The sequence below is a fragment of the Petaurus breviceps genome, unplaced genomic scaffold (genome assembly GCF_028583685.1).
Source record: "Petaurus breviceps papuanus isolate PSGF00001 unplaced genomic scaffold, PetGlider_PUasm1.0 90808, whole genome shotgun sequence".
In the NCBI taxonomy this organism is placed as follows: domain Eukaryota; kingdom Metazoa; phylum Chordata; class Mammalia; order Diprotodontia; family Petauridae; genus Petaurus; species Petaurus breviceps.
In genome coordinates this window covers 16752784-16774645 of record NW_027187349.1, presented here as the reverse complement: position 1 = coordinate 16774645, position 21862 = coordinate 16752784, and the positions used below count along the sequence as shown (strand labels likewise).

Below are 21862 nucleotides of genomic sequence, written 5' to 3'. Positions count from 1 at the left end.
AGAGAGAGAGAGAGAGAGAGAGAGAGAGAGAGAGAGAGAGAGAGAGAAGAAATTATTCCCCTGATACTTTTTCACCTTAATTCATCTTAAATCAAAGCAATCACGCAGTTCTTCCCTGTCCTTCCACAGTGATGGTATGTCACAGCTGCAGAAATTCTAACCCTAAGTTGGAAACTTAGTTGGAGATCACTGAGAGCCTTACCTTGGATGAGGCAGTTATTAATTGACTTGGTAGGTCTGACTTCTGTTTCTTTAAGGTAGCAGCTGGTTTCCTTTTTCTCTGAAGACAAGACTTAGGGGAACAAGGTAACTGTCTTCAAGTATTTGACTGGTTGTCACATGGAAGAGGGATTATACTTGCTCTGTTTGGCTTCAGAGGGTGGAACTAGGAACAATGGATAGAAGTTGCAAAGAGTCAGATAGAGGATTGACTTTAGAAAAAAGCCAAACTCCCTTACAATTAGAGCTTCCCATAATTGGAGTGGCCTGCCCCTGGAGGTAGTGAGTTCCCCCTCCTTGAATTTTTTCAAGAGAGTCTGGATGAGTCAGGTATGTTATGGTGGGAATTATTATTTTTTTCATATAGGGGTCAGATTAACTGGCCACTGAAGAATCTTCTGGCTCACAAATTCTGGGATTTTTGTGAATACATTTACTTCACTGACAAGGAAGATCTGGTTGCTGAAGTGGAAATCATGGGAACTTAGGGGAAAGTGACCATTTCCTCTGAGGTTTTGTGATGGAGAAAGAGGGGAAAGTCAGATGTTGTCTAACTTGGGATTTTGGTAGAACAAATTTCAAAATATACAAAGAAAAGAAAAGGTAGGTGAAATCTTATGGACCAGTTTTCTACAGGGGGAGAAAACTCAGGAAGCATAGGGAGGTTTTAGAAATAAGATTCTGAAGACAGAAATGGAAATAATTTTGAAGATGAAGAGGGAGAGTTGTCCAAAGATGCACTCCATCTCCTGTGTCATGTCTTTTCATTGGTTGTTCTCCGTGTCTAGAATGATCTTCTTCCTCACCTCTGCCTCTTGGACCCCTGGTTTTCCTTAAGACTTAGCTCAAGTGCCACTTTCTACATGAATCCTTTTCCAATTCCCTTAGCTGTCAGTGCTCCTACTCCCATAACTACCTTATATTAATTTTGTATAGATTTGTGTATACTTATATGGACATACTTCAATGTATGCATTGTCATCTCCCCCATGAGAATATAAGCACCTCAGTGGTAGAGACTATTTGACTTTTGTCTTTATATTCTTAGTGTTAATCACAGTGCATGGTATGCACTTAATAAATATTGATTGATTGAGACAGATGAGTATCCACAGGGAATTCATCAAACTCAAATACATTTTAGAAAGATACATATGGAAGATGGAGGCAAGGCAATGTAGCCCTCTCCTGAAGAATAGTGTCAAAAGCACTATGAGCTCAGAATAAGCTGATAAAGAAAGTTAAGAACAACAAAAAGATTTTAAAAAGCTCTCCAGGATATTCCAAAAATTCTCAGTGAAGTTTTGAACTTTAATGTCTTAAAATTGTACTGAGAATTTTGGGTCATCCTTTATTAAAGGATAATGACAGAGAAAGATAGGACTATTGTTGAGTGAAAGGGGACAAGGATGAGAGCAGGGTGAAAAACAGAAGCTGCTCAATTCATTTGCTTGTTTTCTCAGCCAAAGAGAATGAGCTTTGGACTGAAAAAGACAGGACAAAAATGGCTAATAGGGAGGTGATGCTCAAGATATATGGGAAAGTCAAGGTAGCACCCTCATGATGTCATCGGTCCTCTTCAAGAATGCATCATCGTCATCATCAACAGCAACAACAACAATGGGGAAATAGTAAGAGAACACTTTACTGACATTGATGAAAGTCGCCAGCTCATATGAACTACACCCCAACAGATGTTGAAAGAAATGACAGATTTAGTTACTGAGCTATTGTCAAGAAATCTTTGGGAAATACTAGAAGCTTTAAGATGCTGTAGGACTAGAAAAGGGCAAATATTGCCCTAATTTTTAAAAGAGGAAAGAGATTGGAGTCTGCCACCCATAGGCCAATGAATTTGACTTTGATTCCTGATTTGATAGTTAAATGATTAAGGAATAAGTTAGCATGGCTTCATCAAAAGGTCGTGCTACACCAACCTTTACTATACTCATTGCTAGACTGGTAGATCAAGGGATGCTATAGATAGAGTTTATTTAAATTTTAGCAAAGCACTTTACCAAGTTTGTCACACTGTTGTGGAGAGATGTGAAATAGATGATAATAGAATCAGGTGGTTTTGATACTAATTTGATAATAGTTAGACCCCAGGGGTAGCCATTAATGGTTTCATTTCATTTTGGAAGGAGGTCTCCAGTGGAATGCCTCTAGGACTTATTTTTGGTCCTTTTATTGTTTATCTGTTTATCAATAACTTGGATAAAGGTAAAGATGACATAAATACTTATTAAATTTGTACCTGATACAAAGTTAGGAGGGATAACTAGCAGTTAAATGATAGGATCAAGATTGAAAAAGAAATGAACAGGATAGAATGTTGAGCTAAATCCAGGAATTAATCAAGTTAGTCAACAAGCATCTATTAATCACCTACTATATTTAGCACTTTGCTAAGTATGGGGGACATAAAGACATATAGTTTATTTTGAGGGACCTCTTGCTCTAATCAGGGAGAGAGCATGAAAGTAACCCTGTGCAAACAAAATATATACAGGATGCACTGAAGATAATCACCAGAAGGAAGGCACTAGCTTTAAGGAGGAATCAGGAAAGTCTTATTGTAGAAGGTAGAACTATAGCTGGCATTTGAAGGAATCCAGGGAAGCCAGGAGGCAGATTATGAGGAGGGAGAGTCTGTCCAGGCATGGGGACAGCCAGTGAAAATGTCCAGAGAATAGAAATGGAATGTTTTGTTTATGGAATGGCCAGGAGTCCCTCGTCACTGAATGGTAGAGTACACAGGGTGGGAAGAAGATGAGAAGACTAGAAGGTAGATATAAGAAGGCTATAAAGGTAGGAGGTCAGGCTATGAAATGCTTTAAATGTCAAACAGAGGACTTTATATAAGATACTGGAGGTGATATCAAGCAATCAAAAAACATTTATCTGACCTTGACCATATGTAGACATTGGCCAGGTGATGGGGATAGGAAAAAAAACCAAATTACTCACATGATCAAGGGGTTTACATTCTATTGGGGAAATAGCATATGCATATAGTGTATATGAGTACATACAAAATTTGAGATAAAGATGGGACCTGTGAATTCACTGGTATAGGAAACTTCTGGATGGAGATACTCTCTCTACCAATATAGGTAGGCACCTTCTCTACAGCTTATGGTTTTAGAGAGTTATATAGAACCCTGAGAAGGTGACTTATTAAGGATCAGAGTGTGTCAGAGACAGGACTTCAACCCAGGTCTTTTGAGACTGGCTCTCTATCCATGAAATCATCTTGCCTCTATACAGAATATGATTTTTTGAAGAGGAGGTGTTGGCAATTGAAGGAATCAGGCAAGTGTTCAAATAGAAGGTTACATGAGCTGAGCTTTAAAGGAAATTAAGGAATCTAAAATGTGTAGGTGAGAAGGCAGTACATTCTAGGATTGGTATGCAGCCAATGCAAAGGCATAGAAATAGGAAATAATAGTATTGTATGCATGGAATAGCAAGAAAGCCAATTTGGCTGGAAGAGTACATGAAGGGGAGTCATGTATAATAAGGCTGAAAATGTAAGCTGGGGCCAAGTTGTGAAGGCCTTTAAATGCTAAATAGAGGTTTTTATATTTGATTTTAGATGCAATAGGAAGCTAGTCACTGAAGTTTATTGAAGAAGATGAGATTTAATAGAAACAAATTAAAAAAAATTAGTATGAGATGGGGAAGCATGTCAAGATAGCTTGTCTGAAATGTTCTGGATTTTTTTTAATAGAGTGTAATTCTAACATGATAGAAGAGTGTGGTAATAGCCATCAAAATATTTAATGTGAGCATCAAGAAAGGCATAGAGACAGCCCCACTGTACTTTGCTTGGGTAAGAATTCATTTGGAGGATTGATGTCAGTTCTCTGTGTGCCACTTTTTAGGAAAGACAATAACTGGAGAGTGTCCAGAGAAGGGTAATTAGGATGATGAAGAGACTCAGGAACATGGCATATGAGAATTAGCTGAAGGAATTGGGGGTGTTATATCTATCAGAGAAGACTTGCCTGGAAGAGAATTAGTTGACTAGAAAAGCCATTAAATTTTGGATGACAGATTGTCCAGTCAACCTAAAGAGGAGATTTTCCCTCAGTTATAGGTTGGATTGGAAGGCCCCTAAGGTTCCTTCAGACCTGAGAAGCTGTAAGTCTGTGAATTTATTTTGTTCATAATTCTCATTTGATTAGTTCTCACCACTAGCTGCTTGACCCTGTCAAATGGTTTAGCATCAAAAACAGATATGGTCTCTTCAATGAAAATGATATTAAAGAAGATGCCTTTCCCTTCCATTCCTTATTATCTAACTAGAGTCAAGATCTCCCATTATGTGCTATCTCTCCCTATTAAAACGTGAGATCCTTGAGAGAAAGGACTGTCTTAATTTTCTATTTCTAGCCCCAGAACTTTCCACATAGTAAGTTCTAATTTTTTTCCCATTCATGATCATGTTGCTATGCCAAGTTCCTGAAGCATAGTAGTCACTGAATATTTCCTGGAGTTTCTATGACATAAAGGAAATGCTATAAACATCAACCTACATTTTGATATGCTTTCTGTAGGCTTCTTTTTTGTTCTATTTGCATACATTCCCTCTCTCTCCCTGTTACCTACAGCCTCCCTTTAATCGATACTCTTCTCTTGTTATTTGTGGAGGTATTGTAACACCCGAACTAGGAGCTATATTGGATTTTTACTTCCTACTGTAATTCTTAATCAAAATGAAAAGGTCACCAGACCATGAAGAAGTTACTGAAAGGAATCAGAAAATAGCTACCACAATAAACAATGGCCAACATGGCATAGCAGAGATGGACCCCGATTTAAGAAGCAGAAGCCATAAGTTCTATTTCTAGGCCTAAAGCAACACTGAGTATGTCATTTAAACTCATAGTTTCCTTCCCAATAAAAAGAGGCCAATGCCTTGGGGGTGCCTATCTGATGAAGTAACTGTGCTTTTAGGAATCCCTGAGTGCTGAGTACAATAAAATCCCATTCTACCACTGCTTTGGGGAAGACACGCATTTGAGGCTTTTTATATTACAAGGTTGTTTTTGGGAGGGTTCACAGTTCTAAGAAGACATGATTTAACTTGTCACATCAAAGATATATGAGGTGACAGTTTGAGATCCATTAAAAATGTCCCCTTCTCTGAAAAACCTAAAACCTGTAGGAAAACCTAAATAGGATTAGGTCCTAATATCCACAGAATTTTGTAGGCACCATGGAGTGAGAGGGAGAGTTGGCTGGCCAAGAACACCTCGGTTCAAGCCCCATTTCAGGCACATGTTTTCTGTACAACAATGCCTCAATCAATTCTTTAATATTATCATCTGGAAAACAGTTGCTGTTCTGCATTGTTTTCCTAATGGAGTTCCCTGCACCAGTCAAATGACAGGTATAGATACAATAAATTCATAGAATTACAGCTTCGAAGATTTGAAAGGACCTCAGCAGTCATCTAGTCTAACCTATACCTAAAGGAGAATCTCCTCTGTATGATGACTGAACAGAGATCCCCTCCTCTAACATGAATTCACTGCGTTAACAACTCAGTCTCCCATCGGAGGCCTCCAGGGAGAGGAAATCTACTACCTCTTCAGGTATCCCATTACATTTTAGGAGGAAACTATTTATTATATCAAGCCTCAATCACCCTTTCCATAAGTTTCATCCATTACTCCTGAGTTCTTTCCTCTGGGATAAAATGGAACAAGTGTATGTACTGTCATCATCGTATCACAATCTTGCAAATACTTGTACTTTGAAAAACTATAACACCTACCCTTGTCTCTGTTCTTCAGCCTCAACTTCCCTAAGTCTTTCAACTGATCCTCATCTATGATGATTTCCAGTCCCCTGCCTGTCCTTCTCTAGGCATGCTCCAGTTTGTCAATGTCCTCCTTTCCAAAAGGTGATCACTTGAACTGAACACTCCAGTTGTACTAGTGAATTCTGAATAAATCACTAATTCCCTGTTGGCAATGAAAATAGAATAGGTAGGAATGTAATTCTCTTTTCTTCAGCCTAACATATGTATCTCTATCTAAATCTTATATTTGTTAATGAATTTAGGTCATATTCTCCCTTTCCATGTAGTGGACTTAAACTATTCTACTTCAAAAGATAGTTGGGACAGAAGGGAGCATTGCCGTAGGTAGCTAGGCAGCCACCTTGGAACTTCTGGTATAGAAGAGGTGAAATGATACATTCATTATAATAAGAATGACTATCTTTTTTTCTCCCAAAGTATTTTAACCTATTACATATGTAGAAGAGGTTGAATTGGCCTATAGGGACTATCTCATGAAGGACACTAAGAACCTTCTTTCTTGGTCCCAACTGATTATACAGGAGCTTTGGGGGACTTGCTTCCTACAATTGGAGACCTAGGACTGAAAAGACTTTGTGTTTTGGTATGATGTGGCAAACCTTGAATGGTCCCTTGGTTTTATACAGCTCCATGATAGTGTTTGGGCCTAGGCACTACATAAGTTAAAAGAAGAGATAGGTTCTGGCTTGCTCTGTTTTCTACAATTCCAAGGTTTTCAGAGAAGGATAAGAAAGACTGGTTCTCTCCACCATCATTGCAACTTGGTCCATATGATAGCTAGTGTAGGGAAAGTCAACAGGGTGAGGTTTCACCTAGCCCCAGGTTGCTTTCTCCCCCTTCTTTGTAATCCCACTGCTTAACACAGTTCCTGGCACACAATAAAAGCAGACTGAATGTTTGTTGACTGTTTGTTTGAAATCCCTTCCAAGATTCAAATATTCTAGGTAGGGCAGACATTCTTGCCTACTTTTACAGAAAGGAAGTCTGAAGTACAAAGAAATGACATGACTTACAAACATGGTTATAGAACAAGTAAGTGATATACTCAAACAGAATTGGAGCTTATTTTTCCCTTTCCTCTTATATTAAAATGCTTGGATACAATACTCTTGAGGAACCCAAGAATAAATTCTTTTTTAAATAGAAAATTTGCCTCTGAGTTTATGTCTTGAAAATCTTAAAACTTCTCCTGCTTAATTTAGAATAATATCCTTAGGATTAATATCTGAATTATTGATAGGCTGTGAGTATCCCAAAACAACCAAATATTCTCCTATCACAATCCTCAATGCCTATAATAAAGGGGAAAAAATCTGATGGTAAGAAAAGAGAGCTTTATTTTAATAGAGGCTAGTTATGTATGGGTCAAAGAACTTATGATCACACCTCCTCCTTGAATTGCTTAAAAAGAGCATAAGAGTGGAGGCCCCAAACCTCGTATTTCTTTCAATGACCAGGGAAATGCAGCAGTCGGGTTTTTCACTCTCTCTAATCTCCTGAACCCCACCACACTTGGAGGAGAAGACTGGGCAATAGGGAGCACTGCTGGAATTAATGCTGACGGTGACGGCCTTGTCATGTGAACTTCCCTTGGTTTCTGCTCTTTTTAAAACAAACAAAAACCTCTTTAGCTTTGGAGTTCCTAGAAATATTAATAATGGTGACTAACATTTATATAGTACTTATTATGTTCCGGGCACTGTTCTAAGAACTCTGTAATCATTATTTCCTTTGATTCACACAACAACCCCAAGAGGTAGATGTGATTATGATCTCCATTTTACAGATGAAGAAACTGAGGAACACAGACATAAAGTGACTTGGTCAAAGTCACACAGATGCTACTACTACCTCTACTACCACTACTACTATTACCACTATTCCTACTTCTACTACTACTAGCAATAATAATGATGATGATAATAGCTAAAATTTATATAGCATTTACGTGCCAGGGACTGTGTCAAATGCTTTACAATTATCATCTCCTTTTACCCTCAGAATGACCCTGGGAGGCAGGTATCATCATCATCATCATCATCATTGTTATTATGCCCATTTTACAGATGAAGAAACTGAGGCAAACAGAGGTTAAGTGCCTTGCCCAGCTAATGAGTATCTGAGGTTGGATTTGAACTCAGATCTTTCTAACTCCAGGCTCAGCAGTTCATGCTTTTGTTTACATACATATATAGCCATATACACATGTATTTGCAACCATTCTTCTTCTTTTTTTAAAAAATAGTCCCAGAGAAGTTGTACCTGACCTGGGAACATCCGCTGTTTCTTTTTGGCCTCCCAAAGAAGTCTTGCTGCTGCCTCTACAAGTTCAGATTTCTAGGAAATGAAATTTGACTCTTCATTTACACTTTCATTTTCTCCTTTTGGGTGAGTGAAGAACTGTGAAATCCCCACCAGAGTGTGTGTAAAGTTCTTTAGGTTTGCTTGGCTACCCGCCATTGAGCAGTTTTGCTTTCACGTGCATATGATTATGAGAAGTATTCTCATCTACCAGGGCTTTGCTGTTTCCTCCCCTGTTTCCAGATAAGATTGTAGATGGTGGAGAGGCAGGCACTTTTCAGCTTAGATCTATTATATGGGGAAGGAAAGGGAAGGGAAGGAGCATTTATTAAATACCTACTATGTGGCAGGTACTGTGCTAAGTGCTTTACAAATATCTCATCTGGTCCTCATAGCCCTATGCTATTATCACTCCCATTTTACAGATGATAAAACTGAAGCAGACAGAGGTGAAGTGACTTTTCTAGGGTCACTCAACTAGCAAGTGTCTGAGGCTAGATTTGAACTCAGGTCTTCCTGACTCCAGGCCCAGTACTCTATCTACTGAATGCTGAACTTCTCTTGTTCCACTCTTATGGCACTTATCACAACTTGTAGCCTTGGATTATACTTGCGTTTATGTATTCTACCTGCTACACTATTGTAAGCTCCTTGAAGGTGTCTTATTTGTCTTTTTCTCTCAGTGGCAGTGTGGTGTAATAGATAGAAAGTTGATCTTAGAGACAGGAAGATTTGGGTTCAAGGCTTGCCTCTGGCAAATCCTGGCTATGTCACCCTGGGCAATCACATAACTTCTTAGTGTCTTAGGCAGCTCTTTGACTTCAAGTTGCAGATGTGTGTTAATAGAGGGAGTTTTCTCACCAGGAATTTCCTACAAGGAAATCATAGGTCTGGACCAAAACACTCCATTGCTTATTCTTTATGCAGCACATACGGTAGGGGCCAATGTTTGTTGAATGAGTAAAGGGAAGGAACACCCTTGAGATTCATCATTGTGGTGTTCAAGAGTCTCTTATAAAAACATAAATGCCCTAGAAATGGTCACACCTTGAATATTATCAGGAAATGCCATTGGAACATTGGGAATGGGACAAGATATGTGCTAGGGACTGGGGAACTCAGGAGAGGAATGTCAAAATATCAACTTTGCCAACTTAATCACTTTGCCAAGGGCTAACCCTGCTAGTGAATGTACCTTGTAGAGCCCTCTTGTTTTAGAAAACAGTTGGATGTACTCAAGAACTCAGGGTATTTCTCTAGGAAAAGATACCCAGTTCTTTATGAAATGCCATGGAAACTTTAATGATGGGAATAAATAACAGGTGTCTGGTGCAGCTGTTACTGATTCATGACTATTCTTCTTTTAAATATGTTTTCTGTTGGGGAATCAAGGGATTTCAGAAGTATTCCACTCTAAGACATTCAAGGAATGTTTCTTGTTTTTTCTTATTACAGCAACAGCTATAGTATTTATGAGTTGGACTAACAGCATAGCACAGGAAGTAGGGTGGTGTTGGTGGAAAATCTAAATTTATTGACCCTGCAGTTGCTTGGACACAACATTTGGTCTTCTTGGAACACCTTTCTTCACTGTATTTCCAAGCACTTTATAAATTAATATTACTCCTATTTAGTCAATGAGAGAATATAGGCACAAAGAGAGGATGTGACTTATTAAATGTCACACAGAATGTGTGATGTTTTCATTGGGATAAAGACTGCACCTTGAATTCTGACTCTGATGACCTCTTATTAGATAATCCTCTGATTGACCATCACACAATAGTATTCCTGAATCCTCAAATCTCTTTGTGATCTCTTTGTGAATGGGTTATGACAACCCTAAGTTTGCATTATAGGGGAACCTATTACCTCTAATTTATTTTGTCATCAACTAGAGTTATCTGAAAATGGAATGGGATGCTTCATAAAACACTGTGTTCCATGTTACCAAATGATCATTTGAGAATAATATAGAGAATTTACTCACAGGGAAGGGAGCCTTAATGATATCTAAGGTCCTGTCCAGTTCTATCATCTGATGAATCTATGTCATCAATCATCATATAGAAGATAGAATGACTGTTGTATGGGGAAAGGGAGGGAAGGGAAGGAAAAAGAAGAGAAGGGAAGGGAACAGAAGGAAAGGAATGGAAAACTCCCAAACTGAAGCTTACATCCTATTGGAGAAAAAAATTAAAAATAACTAGGTACATGCAAGATATATTCAGAATCGATATAAGGCAACCTTAGAGATTGAGAAAAGGAAAGTCCTCTGTAGAAGGTGCCATTTTTGTTGAGTCTTGAAGGAAGCCAGTGTAGCTAAGAGGTGGGGGTGAGATTCCAGGACAGTCATTAAATGGCAGAGAGACAGAGAGAAAGAGAGAGAGAGAGAGAGAGAGAGAGAGAGAGAGAGAGAGAGAGAGAATAGTGGTGAATAGGTCAATATAACTGGATTATAGGGTACATGGAGGGCAGTAAAGTGTAAGAAGGCAAGAAGGGACCTGGGTATGAAGAATATTAAATCCCCTAAGAAGAGTTTACTGGAGGTAATAGTGAGCCACTAGAAGTAGGAAAGTGACATGCTCAGATTTACACTTTGGCAGCTAAGTGGAGGATGAATTGGGAGAGAATTGTGGCAAGAGGATCAGTTAGAAGAAAATTGTGACAATACAGGGGAAAGGTAAGGAGAACTTGGACTAAGGTGGCAGCCAAATGAATGGAGAGAAAGGGAGAAGCCCATATAGGAGAGATGGTTTGGAGGTAGAAATTCTGACAGCATTTGACATCAGATTGTATATGTGGGTTAAGTATAAGCAAGAAATTGAGGATGATAGAAAGGTTATGAGCCTGAATGACTGGGAAGATGGTGGTAGCCTTAACAGTAAAATGGAAATTAGAAAGTGAAGATAATTTGTTTTTTTGGGGGAATGCAGGGGAAGACAATGAGTTCTGTTTTGGATCTCTCTTTTTTTTTTTTTTTTTGCCTTTTGGAGGGCAATTGGCGTTAAGTAACTTGCCCAAGGTTACATGGCTACTTTTTTTGTGTGGGTGTTAAGTGTCCGAGGCCGGAACCGAACTCGGGTCCTCCTGACCTGCACTTTACTTACAGCGCCTCCTAGCCTCCCCCTGTTTTGGATCTCTTGAGTTTGAAATGCTTATGGGCCATTTAATTTGAGATGTCCAAAAGACCGTTAGTTTTGGGACAGCAGCTCAAAGGGAGATTAGAATTAGATATATAGATTTGGGAATTATCTGCAGAAAGATGATAATTAAACCTATGGGAACTGATGGGATCAGTAAGTAAGGTGGTATAGAGGGAAAGCAGAAGAAGGCCTGGGACAGAGGCTTGGGGAATATCCATGGTTAGTGGGTATAACATGAGTTATATATATATGAGTATCCAGTAAAGGAAACTGATAAAGAGTGGTCCAACAGGTAGGAGGAAAACAAGAAGAGAGTGACATTGTGAAAACCTAGAAAGAAGAGAGTATGTAGGAGGAGGTAGTCAAGAAGGATGCAGATCTAGCAAAGTCCATTAGATTTGAAAATGAAGAAATCACTGATAATTTTGAAAGAACAGTTTCAGTTGAATTATAAGTTTGGATGCCAGACTGCAGAAGGTTTAGAAGAGGATGAGAAGAATTAGAAGTACAAGTTATTTGCTTTCTCAAGGAGTTTAGCCACAGAGGAGAGGAGAGGTATAGAGTCATAGTTAGCAGGAAGGGTAGGGTAGGGTCAAGTGAATTTTTTAATGATTTGGGAGACATGAGTATGTTTGTAGACACCAGGGAAGGAAGGAGCTAATTGCTAGGGAAAGATGGAAGGTAAAGAGAGTTGGTATAATTATATGAACAATCTATTGAAGAAAATGAGATCTAGGCTGCATGTAGAAGGGTTGGCTTTGGTCTGAAGAATGAGTACCTTTTCATCAATCAGCATTTATTAAGTGTGTGCTTTGTGTCAGGCACTGTGCTAGGCACTAGGGATAGAAAAACAAAAATTAATCATTCACTGACATTAAGGACTTTACATTTTATTCAAGGAGACAACATGCACATTAATAAGTATATACAAAATACATACAATATAAGATACACTTTTTGGGAAGGGAGAAAGATAGCAGATGGGAGATTTTAAAAAAGGCTTCATGTAGGTTGTGGCACTACTGAAGAATTTTGGAGGCAATGAGATTCTAAGAAGTGAAGGTGAGGAGAGTAGCCTTTAGTTATGGTAAGTAGCCGATGCAAAGTTGGGGAGATAGAAGATAGGACGATGTATGTGAGAAATGGCAAGAAGTTCAGTCTGAACGTAGAGTAAAAGGAGAGTAATGGTTGGGTTTATACCTGTTGTTGATCCTTCATTTTCCAAGAGGACCAAGGACGTCACGTGGTGACATTTTGACTTTTGGTGAATTGGATTTAAATGAGGCAATTTCACAACATTGTCTGCCTCATCCTCTCTTCCAGAGCATCTATTGGCAAGACAAAAGGAAGGACCATCAGTAAGTTTGACATAGTAAAGTTGAAGTTCTAAATTTCAGTGTTATCCTTGATTCCTTGGTCTCAGTCACCCTATACTGCCAATCAACCCCCATATTCTGTCATGTCTCTCTTTGCACTATCTCCAACATACATATCTCCTTTTCTCCATAACATATCTCACTTATCCCATTTACTCAAACAGCCTCCCTCATTCAGACCCTTATTACCTCCCGTAACAGTTTCCTAACTGGCCTCCCTGCCTCAAGTCCCTTTCTTCTGCTATCCAATATACACACAACTACCAAAGTGATCTTTCCAAGGTTCAGGTCTGACCGTGTCTCTCACCTACTCAATAAATTCCAGTGGATTCTTGTGACCTGTAGGATCAAATAAAAGCCACTGTGTTTGGCTTTTAAAGCCCTTCCCGACTTGGCCCTTCCTCCCTTTCTATTCTTATACTCCAAGGTAAGAAGAGGTCTTTCCGGGCCCAACCCCTACTGCTGGCGTCTCCTGCTCTGAGACTTTACCTTGTGTTTATAGAGCTCTTTGCATATTGTCTCCCCCTTTGGAATATGAACTCCTTCAGGGCAGGGACTATGTTTTTGCTTTTCTCTATATTCGTAGAGCTTATCATGGTGTCTAACACATAGTAAATACTTAATCAATGCTTGTGGATTTGACTTGGCTTTAAAAGGTCAGATTGCATATGAAAAAATATGATGACGACAACAGCATCAAACACCACCACCACCACCACCACCACTGTGGGGCTGTGAGAACAAATAATTTCTATTTTACAAAATTACTCTGATTTTAAGACTTAGCTGTATTAAGGTCATCAAAATGTTATTCAGCCAATTTGCTAATGGGGGAAGGGAATACATATTTTTTTTTCTCTTGGACCCAATAAAGGTCTCTACTGGTATCTCCCCACATGTAAAAGGAATAATTTATTTCACTATTGCATATGAAGAAAGCATATATTTTTCGCAAATAACTATTGGCATGCCCTTTGCCATTCTGTTGGGGGAGTTCCATCTCATGCTGCTGTTGTGAAGAAATTGCTTTAGAAAACTGAATGTGCAATATAACCCAAGGCTATTATTATTATAATATAAACTTGAGCTGTTATTAGAATCTTTCCTTGTTTCTTTTTTTGCTTTTTTACACAGCCAAAGTGTAATGGACAATTTTCTTTTCTTTTTTTAAAAACCTTGTTAAATTTAATGTAAATGCATTATAAACTGTACATAATGGGAATTCATTGTTCAAAAATAATCATTCCTCTTCTTTGTATATTTAAATAATTATATATTTTGATATTTTTCTTTTTAAAAAGTTTATTATTTATTTTTAACATTCTTTTTAAATCTTGAGTTCCAGATTCTTTCCCTCTCTCCTACCCCTCCCCCACTCACTGAGAAGGCGAACAATATGATATTAATTATATGTGTGAAATCATACAAAATATGTTTCCATATTAGCCAAAAGCCCAAATATATTAGCTATATAGCAAAAAAAAAAAAAAGAGAGAAAATCAAGCTTCAGTTTGCACTCAGAGTTAATCAGTTCTCTCTCTGGAAGTGGATAGCTTTTTTTTTTTTTTACAATGACTCCTTGGAATTATTTTGTATCATTGTATTGATCAGAGTAGCAAAATATTTCACAACTCATCATCACTACCACATTGCTCTTTCTCTGCACATTGACCTCCTGGTTCTTCTCACTTCACTTTGCTTTCATCTAGGTCCTGCCATGTTTTTCTGAACCCCCCTTCCCATTATTTCTTATAGCATAATATTATTCCATCACAATCATATGCCACAACTTGTTTCCAATTGATGAGCATCCCCTTAAGGTCATCAAAATGTTATTCAGCCAATTTGCTAATGGGGGAAGGGAATATATATTTTTTCCTCTTGGACAAAAAATTTCCAATTTTTTGCCACTACAAAAAGAGCTTCTATAAAGAGGGGAGGAACTTATGCCAAACTTCAGGTTTTTTCATGCTGCTGTTTTCAGAGCTAATTCTGGGAGTCTGCAAGTTTTTTGGTGTTCCCCAGGTGGTGTTATCCTGGGAGAGGTGTGGTCCTGGCTCTCCTGGTCTGTGCTCTAGTCTTCACTGAGGAAGGGTCCTTGAGCTCTTGCATCCACAAATACTCTTGCTTCTCCCTGCCCTGAAACTGTGATCCAGAACTGCTTATGGGCAATAGAATTGTCAATCAGTGCCAGCTGCACTCAGTACTAGCAAAGGGTTCCCATAATCTATTTTTGACCACTTGTCTGATGCCTTGCCATCTCTGGGCTGAGAACTCCTGAAGCTGCGACTGCTGTGGCCACCTCCAAGGCCCACCCTGGGGCTGTGTCTATCTTAGTGTTATAGACCTCTCCTGCCAGTCTCCTAATGGTTTTAGGCTGGAAAAATGTCTTCCTTTGACCTTTTGCTGAGTTTGCTGCTCCAAGATTTGATATGAAGCATTATTTTAAAGTTTGGAGGGGAATGTGGAGAGAGTTCAACTGGGGCCTCAGCTGTGCTCCACCATTTTGGCTTCACCTGCAGTGGACAATTTTCAAGACAATTTAGGAAAATATCTTAAAACCCCAGTGGGGGATGAGGAGTCAGCCTTATCTAGATTTAGAGGAGGACATGTCATTCCAAGGAGCAAAGAATATTGATGTTTTAAGCAAGACTTTGATCTGACTACACATGGCATAGTAATCTTAATGGGCTTCAGCTTAACTGGTCTTTATATACTGGGAATTAATGTTTATAATTCAGAAACACTGGAATATTCTCTCTTATAACTGGAGCCTTTACTTGACCTTCATCAAATTTTAGCACCATTAATCAATGGAATCTGTCAAAAATCTCCAGAATACATGACTATGATTTTTGCTTTAATGAGCATTTGCTGAAAATTTACTATATTCATAGAACTATGGAGACACAAGTGAAGCAAAAGACAATAGGGTAAAGATCAATCACTCTTTAATCAGAGGATTTGAATTCAACAAATTGATTGTTGCTTCCCACCCTCACTCCCTGGCCTTAGTTTCCTTATCTGTAAAATGAAGACACTTCCTTTTATGACTTCTGAGTTCCCTTCTAGCTTTGTATCTGTGATTCATCATTTCTATCTTTGGGCTTATGGTTTAAGTAAGGTGAAAAAACAAATACAAATGATTATTCATGGAATAATTAGAGAACAGTTCCAAGGAAACATAAAAGCAAGCCTATGATAGCATAGCATAGACAAATGGATACATAGGAGATCAAGGAAGGCTATGAGATTTCACCAAGACAATATTAAAAAGGAAGTATCATTTCTATCCAATAGACACAGGGAACTGAGGAAGAAAAAGTATCATCCAAGCATCTGAACTAGCCTTGAATCTCAGTTTCCAGTATCTCTGGGTTCCAAGGGACCATCTAATCAGTACTCAATCAGAGAACCCATCAAAAATATGCTCAATAACCTTTTCTTGAAGACCTTCAGTTATTGAAAACCCCTTGCCACTGGAGGTAGCCTGCTTCACTTTTAGATAGCTCTAATTGTTATGGAAGTTTTCCTCTTATGGATCCTAAATCTGCCTCTCTGCAAATTCCATAGTTCACTACAAGTTGTGCTCCCTGGGGCTTAGCAGAACAAGCCTAATTTCCACAAAGCTACAAGCACTAGAACATGTTCAAATATCAGAAGACAGCTATTTCCCCTGAAGTCTTCTTCCAAACAAATATTCCCATTTCCCTCAACTGATCTTTATATGCCAAGACCTTCACTCTCCTAGTGGTCTTCCTCTGGACAGTCTCTAGATGATCAATGTCCTTCTTAAAATGTGGCCTCCAGTACTGGACACAATACCTTTGATGTGAGCTGACTAGGAAAGGGTATGGTGGGATGATGAGCTCCCTCATCCTGGGCACTATGGCTCTCTTAACATAGCTTCAGATTGCATTCGATTTTTTTTAGTTCCCCTATTGCAACATCAACTAATATTGACCTTACAGCGATCTGAAACCTCTAACCACTCATCTTGCATATTGTATTTGTGTACTTAATATTTTGAAGCCAGATGTAAGGCTTTCTGCTTATTAAATTTGATCTTGTTAATCAGTTTGAAGAAGGTCACCATGAAAGGTGATTTCTGGTGCCTTGGGGATCTTTGGCCCTGTTTTAGCCTACTTATCAATGATCTGGATAAGTGTATAAATGTCAAGTTTGGTGATGATACAAAGTTAGAAAGGATTGCTAGAAGTGGGATGATAGAATCAAGACCCAGATAGATTTTGATAGGCTAAAGCATTAGACTAAATCTTCTATAATATAGTTTATATCTCTCAATCTTGTCCTTTAAGATATTGTAAGATATTTTGTCAAATGTTTTGTTAAAATCTATTGACACTGCATCTACAGAATTCTCACTACTAATCCAAATAACTCTGTCAATAAAGTGAATGAAGTTAGTTTGATATGACCTACTTTAAAGAAAAGTTTTATTCATGTCTTGCCTTTTATTTTTTACAATATAGTCCCATCCCAATGCCTCTCTGCCACCACCATCACTGAAACTTCCCTTATAACAAAGGAAAATAGTTATTCAGAACCAGACAATCAGCATTCCCCAACTTTGTAAGCAACCATCTATACTATAGACCATTGCCTCTCTATAGAAAGGGAAACATACTTCATGATCCCTTCTTTGCTTTTTTTTTTTTTGCACAGGGGAAGATAGGGCAGTTGGGGTTAAGCGACTTGCCCAAGGTCAGTCACATGGGTAGTAAGTGTTAAAGTATCTGAGGCCACATTTGAACTCAGGTCCTACTGACTTTAGGGCTTGTGATCTATTCACTGCACTATTTAGCTGCCCCCATAATCCCTTCTTTGGAACTAAGATTGGCACCATGATATGTTTTCATGAAGTCATGTTTCCTTTTTGTCATAACTGCTCCCTTTTCTAGATGTTTATCAATCATCTTAAATGATACTTCCAGTAATCAAAATTAAACTTACTGGGGTATAGTTTGCAGATAACAATCCTGCCAATTTTTGTTTAAATTTGGGCTACACTTGCTTTTTTCTAGTTCTGAAGTTCTCTAGAATCTTTCAAAGATCATTGGCAGTGGACCAGCAAACACATTTTCTGGTTCCCCCTCCCCCCTTTCTTCTTTCAGTACCATGGGATATAGTTCCTTTGGGACCAGTGAATTCCTTTGAATTCATCAGAGGCAGCTAAGGGTTCTCTTACCATCTCCTTACTCATCTTCCCACTAGACATTTTTATTCTTTCCCTTCCAGGATAGAGATCATTGTTCTAGGTAGAGAAAACAGAAACAAAGAATTGAGTAGTTTTGCCTTCCTCAGTCATCCATTATCATCATCTCATCTGCCCAAAGGAGAGGTCCTATCCCATCTTTGCTTCTCTCATCTTCTCCAATAGAACTTAAAAAAAGCATAAGCCAAATCTTTCTAACCCCCAAATCTTTGTTCCCACTTATGTTATAAATTGACCATGTTATACCCAGTAAGAAAAAGGAGGGATTTACCTTTCCTTTGGTCAGTAGAAATCCATTCCACAGTTTTCAGCATCCCTTCCTGACAAGCAGGGTTTTAAATCCCTTTATCTGGAGACAAACAGAAAGTGTGTGCTTGTGGTGAATAATTTGAGCTGATATTCTTGCCAGCTGTTAAGGGACACATGCAAAAAAAAAAATCAGTGACATCTGGTCAGCATTGATATTTTTTAACAGAAGCATTTTTTTTTCCAGGAGGGGGTATTTTCCAAGAAATAGCATCTCTGAATCCCTATACCCTTTACCCTCCAACCCCGTCTGTTCCTTTACTCTCCCACCTCTGACCCCTTTGAAAAAAGTGAGAGTGATCATATTGACCAAAGCAACTGTAACCAAAATTGCAACCCACATAATTGGAAATGGTAACATTACATTAGCCCACATTAAACAATGGTTGAGCAGTTGCTTTCACACGCTAAGCTTTCAACTTTAACTTTTCCCCCCTCTAAGCCACACAATGGCTTTTTTTGCTGAGTTGGAAAATATCAGGAGACAGGGCCAAAGCCCTTCTTTTGTTCCTTCATCCTGCGTGGCAGTGTTTTACAGCTCACCATCTAATCATAAAGATTTTCCCCTTCTGCTCTGTTTCACCCTATTCCTCTGCCTCCCCTCTACATATCCTTTGGAGGGATTTAAAAAAAAAAAGAGGCAAATCATGTCAAGTAAATGCCACTAATGAATTCTTTCTTCCAAAAAGAACACTCCCCCACACTGACCCCCGCCAGCTCCCTGTAAAAGCACTAATAACTGGGGTTATTATTTTTAAGGGAGTTTTAAAGCACCTTTATCCAGACAGGTTAATTCTTTTCTGTCTCACAGCTATAGAAAATGGGCTGATATTCAAGGTTGTCTCTCATCTCTCATCTCTCATCTCTCTCTCTCTCTCTCTCTCTTTCTCTCCAGCTTTCTTTCTTTTGGGTCTTTCCACGGAAGCTCCCAGAGCCTGATTCAGTAAATAATAGAAGTCCCAGAATGGAAACACATGAAAAAAAAGTTGTTTCCTGGGGTCAGTAAAGGACAGGAAAAGAGCCGACAATTACTTAAATAAACAGTATTCAGAGAAACAAAAATCTCTGCACAAATGAAGTTACAAAGTCACTGAGTCTTGATTGTAGGGAGGGAAGGAGCAGTTTGAAAAATACCCTCCATTTTTCACTGACTGGCTCTTTTAGTCTAGACAGAGTGGCCCTGGGTGGCAATCGACTGAGCAGTCATTGCAATTATAATATCCAAGAAAGAAAAAGCAGGAAGAAACGGTAACTTAGTTTTTTGTTAGAAGGAAGAGATGAGATTTCACTGGAAAAGTGGAAGTCTATGGGTGGGGAACACTGAATATACTTTCACCCCGTTCATGTGTCTGTTAGTTTTGCTTAATTGCTTTCTTTTTCCTTTTCTTTTTTGTTTCTAGGGATCGCTGTATGGAGAGTGGAGGGAGGATGTAAAATAATAAATATCACTAGAAAATTTAAGTGAAAAATGAAAGAAGAGATGGAGGAAGAAGAGGAAGAAGAAAAATGGTAACTAAGTTTCAGTTAATTTTCTGATATTACTGTCTATCTCAAAAGGACTCAGGGTGAATGACCCTTCATATCAGCTACCAGGCCATCAGCCCCACCCAAGCAGGCATGACTCTCTGGGAAATGCTCTATGCTTCTGTCTTTATTGCTGAATAAGTATAAATCAGCTTACTCATTTTGATATTACATAGCCTCCTGAAAAGCTTCTTACTGATTGAGCTTAGAAAAGTGAAAGGTGTTTCCTGTGGAAAAAATACTAGGTAAAAATCATTCAGAAAAATCCCCACAACTTTTTCTTTTAAAGTAACATTATTTGTTTTTGCTTTTCAGGAGTTGGGTTACCAAAATATAATTTGAGGAAAAAAACTTTTTATGAGTGGAGGCAAAGGGAAAGCAGAGAGGAAGGAGCAAGGTTATTTTGAAAGATAAAGAGCAGGGTAGAGCTAATTCTGGCTTTTCCTAAGGAATCTTTGAAATTTAAGGCTGGACTCTTCTGTCTTTTCCCCTTTCTTCTACCAAAACATTTAGATACAAACACTTATATACACAAAAGTGCTTGTACACACACAAGCATACACAAAGACAAACACATACATACTCTTACTCATCGAGCAGATTTTATAATAGTGCTTATATCAATGTAATTCAACAAAATTATTAAAAAGTCAACTTGGTGCAGAGCACTGCGATATGTAGTAGGGGAAAGACAGTTCAGATGAGACACAGTCCCCCCCCATTGTCTAGTTTCTAGTCTCTTAGGGGATAAAACTAGAAATACAGATAAATATAATATGAACCATTATGGCAAAGTCTTGTAGGAGGCCCAAGAGGGCTGTGTATTACCATTAGGAGAATTAAGGAACACTTCATGGAGGAAGTGATATTTGAGATGGGATTTAAAGGATGGTTAAAAAGTCAATAGGTGAGGAAGACAGAGGATGTTCTAAGCATAAAAGAAATATACATATGAACAAAAGGAGAGAAGTGGGAAAATATAGGACTGCTTATTGACAGAGAAACTTAGTGGAGAAAGAGAAGATGGGAGAAAGGCAAGTGAATGTCCCAGTTTTTTTTAAAAAGGAAAAGAGTGAAGTTTACAAACTATAATACTAGTAATTTCTATTTGTTTAGCTTTTTCCTTGCAATCACTCTGTGAAGTATGTTATGCAAATAATATAATTCTCATTTTACAGATGAGGAAAATGAGCCTCAGAGCAGTTAGATATCTTGCTTGTCCATGACCACATAGCTAGTAAGTTTCAGAGATGATATTCAAAATTGTGACTAGGAATTTTGAAATATGAGCATAGGTATGAGACAAAAGGTAATGAATCAATTGACAATCATTTATTAAATTCTTTCGATTTTGGATACTTTGCTAAGTGATCAGGATACAAAGAGAAAAACCATCCTTTGCTTTTGAGGAACCTACATTCTACTACGTAAGTTGCAATACATGCTTTGTGCCTCAGTGAGTTGGAAATATCATTGATGCAGGTATTTCATTCCTTGGTACAGATTGCATGATCTTGTATTCTTTGTATCTTTCAGTCAACTGTGTGGGAATAAAAACTTGGTCTGTGTCAGAGCACAGGTATCAAATAGAAACATCCTTGCAAGTCATATTCACTTAGAAAACTAAAAATTAATGTTATCTATTTTGTATTGTATTTTATTTTGTTAAACATTTCCCAATTACATTTTAATCTGATTTGGGTCATACTCTGGAGTTTGCTACTGTATGTGCCCATAGGCTTGCCATAAGTTTGCCACCCCTTGCATAGAGAATAATTTGTGAATGCGCTGTCTGTCTTCCTTTCATATTTTCGTTGATAATCTCTTCTTCTTCTTCTTCTTCTTCTTCTTCTTCTTCTTCTTCTTCTTCTTCTTCTTCTTCTTCTTCTTCTTCTTCTTCTTCTTCTTCTTCTTCTTCTTC

General features: G+C 38.3%; 1 long non-coding RNA gene across 1 annotated transcript in view; it reads left to right on the top strand.

Moving 5' to 3' along the window:
* The first annotated feature begins 19503 nt into the window (after positions 1-19503).
* Positions 19504-21862, top strand: part of LOC138147946 (uncharacterized) — an 82669-nt gene continuing 80310 nt past the window's right edge. The window contains exons 1-2 of the long non-coding RNA XR_011164940.1: positions 19504-19665; positions 19818-19926. This is a non-coding gene — a long non-coding RNA (uncharacterized lncRNA). The remainder of the gene's footprint in view (positions 19666-19817; positions 19927-21862) is intronic.